The sequence below is a fragment of the Gossypium hirsutum genome, chromosome A10 (genome assembly GCF_007990345.1).
Source record: "Gossypium hirsutum isolate 1008001.06 chromosome A10, Gossypium_hirsutum_v2.1, whole genome shotgun sequence".
Lineage (NCBI taxonomy): Eukaryota > Viridiplantae > Streptophyta > Magnoliopsida > Malvales > Malvaceae > Gossypium > Gossypium hirsutum.
The window spans coordinates 85,142,486-85,147,003 of record NC_053433.1 but is presented as its reverse complement, the minus strand read 5'-3'; the positions used below and the strand labels follow the sequence as shown (position 1 = coordinate 85,147,003).

General features: G+C 37.1%; 1 non-coding gene across 1 annotated transcript; it reads left to right on the top strand.

The window, feature by feature from the left end:
- The first annotated feature begins 1,076 nt into the window (after positions 1 to 1,076).
- Positions 1,077 to 1,183, top strand: LOC121208687 (small nucleolar RNA R71). Its single transcript, XR_005903818.1, has one exon. It is a non-coding gene; the product is annotated as a small nucleolar RNA R71 (small nucleolar RNA).
- Positions 1,184 to 4,518: the final 3,335 nt, after the last annotated feature.

The window sequence follows — 4,518 nt, the reverse complement described above, 5'->3', positions numbered from 1 at the left end:
TATGGCTGAGCAAACCGCATTTAGCTCCACATGCGACACCTCATCCAACTTCTGCTTATTTTTTAAAAGTTCCCTTAGGAAGTTGACTGCGTTTGGCATCTGCGAAAGAGCTTCAATAAATGGTAAGTTAATATGTAACTTCTTTAATAATTTAAGGAATTTACCGAATTGTTCGTCTGTGCGGTCTTTCCTTGTCGCGTTGGGATATGGCACACGAGGTTTGTACTCTTTACATACCGATTTTTGGTCATTGTGGTCCACCCCACCTTTACCTTTACTTACCACAGTTTCTTGCCTTGGTTCTGGTTCAGGTGCAACTAACCCTTCTTCATCTTGAATGGTAATTGCATTGAGTTGCTCCCTTGGGTTAGATTCAGTGTTACTCGGCAAGCTACCTTGTGGTCGTTCAGATATCAATTTAGCGAACTGACCTATCTGAGTTTCGAGCCCTTGGATCGATGCTTGTTGATTCTTAAGTGCCATCTCAGTAGTCTGAAAACGAGTTTCTAACACCGAGATAAATTTTCTTAGCATCTCTTCAAGGTTTAGCTTTTTCTCTTGTTGGTAGGGTGGTCCTTAGAAGCTTGGAGGTGGTGGTCTCTAATTCCTTTGGCCTCCCTATGAGAAATTTGGGTGGTACCTCCAACCTCCACTGTAAGCATTACTATAAGGATTATTTTGAGATTGAGGATTATTACCCATGTAATTTAACTGCTCGTTCTCCATGCTGTGGCCAAGGGTGGGTATTCTGAATTGCTTGATCCACCTCCACTTGCTTCACACTGCATTACTGGGTGAACCTGTGAAGAACCAAGAAAACCGTCATTTTTTCTATTCAAAAGTTTACCTGATTAGAGAGCATGGTGACCGAATCGACGTTAAAAATGTTGGCTGTGTTCGTTGGCTTTGTCCTCATGACTTGACCTTGATAATTATTCAGTGACATCTCTTCTATAAATTCATAAGCATCCTCAGGTATCTTATTATTGATAGTTCCGCCAGCGGCTGCATCGATCATCTATCAAGTCGAAGGATTCAGGCCATTATGAAACATTTGAACCAGTAGCTAGAGTGGTAACCCATGGTGAGGGCACCTTCTCAACAGATCCTTATATCTTTCCCATGCATCGTAGAGTGTTTCTAAACCCATCTGCACAAAAGAGGAGATATCTTTACGTAATTTGGTTGTTTTAGCCGGCGAAAAATATTTAAAAAAAACTTTTCAGTCATTTGTTCCCTAGTAGTGATTGACCCTCGTGGTAACGAGTTCAACCATTGTTTAGCCTTATTCCTCAACGAAAAGGGAAACAACCGAAGGTGAATGGCATCATCAGAAATGCCATTGATTTTAAAAGTGTCCCAAAACTCTAAGAAATTTTCCAAGTGAGCGTTGGGATCCTCATCCTACACACCATCAAACTGAACAAACTATTGGATCACTTGAATGGTGTTTGGTTTCAGTTCAAAATTATTTGCAGCAACAGCAAGCCTAACTATGCTCGATACAGTTCCTGTTAAAGAAGGTTTAGCATAATCATACATAGTACATAGAGCAGGATTCTGATTAGCAGCAATTGCAGGAGGTAGCAGATTTTCTTCATTTTCAGCCATCTCCTCGGTTGTGGTTGAAGTATCGTCCTCTTGCTCTTCCTCTATGTATCGTAAGCTTCGCCTTATTTCTCTTCGATTTCTGTGAACTGTACGATCGATGTCACTATCAAATAGTAATGGTCCCGACGGGTTTCTTCTAGTCATACGCTATAAAAACCTGCCAGGAACGAATAAAGGAAAAATTAGAAAAGAAAATAAAAATTTAAATTGCAAATAAAGTAGAATAGCTAAAGTAATAAAAATCGAGTGTTCCCAATATCCTAGTTCCCCAGCAATGGCCCAAAAACGTGATACGTGATATTCGCGACAGATTTTAAAAATTTATAATTAATCATTTTTGAAACTAACTATTATCACGATGAAGGTAAGTGTACCTATCGAACAGTAGTATAGCTTTAGCAAGACCGGATTGTCGAACCGAAAGGAATCAAGAGTACTAGTAATTACTTTCTTTTTGTTATCTAGCATAAAAATTAAGGGATTTGTATATCTAAACTAATTAACTAAACTAAGAGTGCACAGAGAGAAATTGGGGAAAAGCTTTTGGGAAAATTCGATTGTTTAAGACAATACCCAAGGAAAAATCCACCTAGACTTCACTTGTTATTTGACTCTGAATCAGACGATTTATTCATTTGACTTGATCCGTAGAAATCCCTAAGTTATAGTATTATCTCTCTCGAGACTAATAACATCTAACCCTAGGTTGATTAATTGAAATCTCTTTCTAATTAACGCCCTAGTGTTGCATTAACCTGATCTATGGATCCCCTTATTAGGTTTCACCCTAACCCGGTAAAATCTTATCACCCTATCTCTAGGCGTGCAATCGACCTCGCTTAATTACGACAAATTTACTCTTAAACAGGGTCTTTTCCTCCTCTGAATAAGAGCATTAACTTGAATCAATATCCTAGAATATTAAAACAAGAATTAAGAACACATAATTAAGAACAAGTCAAATATTTATCATACAATTCAGATAATAATAACAGGATATGTCTTAGGTTTCATTCCCCTTAGGGATTTAGGGGGTTTAGTTCATAATTATAAAAGAAAACATCTTAGAAGAATAATGAATATAAAACATAAAGAAAACCCAAAACCCCTTAAGGGAAATTGAAGGGAGATCTTCGGTCTTAACGATGAATCTGGCTTCTGAGATGGACCAATCGGCTTCTCTTGAGTAATTCCTTGCCTCCTACTCCACATGTATGTTCCAAGTGCCTCCTCTGGTCTTTAAATAGGCTTTAGAATGCCTAAGAGCCCTAAAAAGTGGCCTTTTCTGAATAGGGCTATACTTGGGCTCGGCAGGGACACGCCTATGTGTGATTACTCTAGCCCATGGTCAAGGCTATTGAATAGACATAGGCGTGTAGTCTACCCGTGTAAGTCGTGCTTCGATCCTGCCGAATGGACACGGCCGTGTGACATGCCCGTGTGAGGAAGTCCAGGCCGTGTTGATTTCCCATGTGGGTCCATTTTCTCCGTTTTCGGCCCGTTTCTCGCTCTTTTTACTCTCCTATGCTCACCTAAGTATAAAACATGAAATTAAAGGATTAGGAGCATCGAATTCACCAAATCTAAGGAGAAACCATCCATAAATGTGCTAAGCATGGGATAAAAATATGTATAAATTACGGTTTATCAATTTTCTTAGTTAATTTACATAGATAAAATCTAGTTTTATTAAACCTTTTTTCAAAACAAAAGATTTTCCTTCACCAAAGTGTTTTTAATTTCATTTCATAAATATTTTCTTATACAATCCTTATGGGTACAATAACTCGACATTTACTTGTCTTTTTATTACTTGTTGCTATTATGTACACTTGCACATTTTCATCATTACAAGGACTAAATTTCCTTTTATTTTGTCTTTCCTTTTACTGTCCTCTATCCCATGTACATCATTTTTTGTTCATGTTAATGAATTGATCATTTATCTCTATTTTATCTTTTTGTTTCATTATTATTTCTCTTCATTAAGTCATTTTTTAAACATCAAACTCACGATAAGATAATTGTCAAATACTTGAGGAACTCTACTAGGTACGACGTATTGTGCATAAAAGGCTTCTTCATCTTCATAATTCGAGAATTAGCTAAATCAAACTCTAATACCAAACTTTTAACGCACTCAACCGGATCCAATTAACCGGATATGGATTTTGGGCATTATCACATAATTACAGACACATGCTTAACTTACTTTTAACATTTACAGTTTATTAAAATTTACTTAACTACAAATTTCAAACTAAAATTCATGAGTAAATACAGATACAACACTAGGTGATTAAACTACAATGACATCCAAATTGAAACCCTAACTACAGGTACCCCAATTGAATTTCTAAGGAGTATTAATTATATTCTTTAAACACACTGCCAACTTGCCTTGTACATAACAACCTAATATGCCACTCCTTAGGCGTAGCCCTGGCATCGTCCTTCCTGGCGCAGACTCATATTTGACTGCTCAAGCTAGAGAAGGTGTAGAACTGGAATTTTTCTTTTGCAGCCTATAATTTTCCTGTAACAAAACACACACCTATATTAGTTCATAAGAACTTAATGAGTAAAACATCGTTTACCTGTGTCATTTCTGCACATCTATATTGGTAACTTATTTAGATGATCATATCATTCTGAACCTTCAACTTAGTCACTGGTGAATACTCCCACAATTTCAATTTTTATTTACACGTTAGATACCATACCTTGCTTAGAGCTCATTCCTTACCCATCAACATCTTCGATATGCCACCTGCCTCTTTCAATCTAATCTTTCATAAGCCTTTACTGTAACACCCCTAACCCGTATCCGACACTGGAATACGGTTACGAGGCATTACCAGACAATATATCTCATTCACATACATTTATACATTTATAATCAAAATT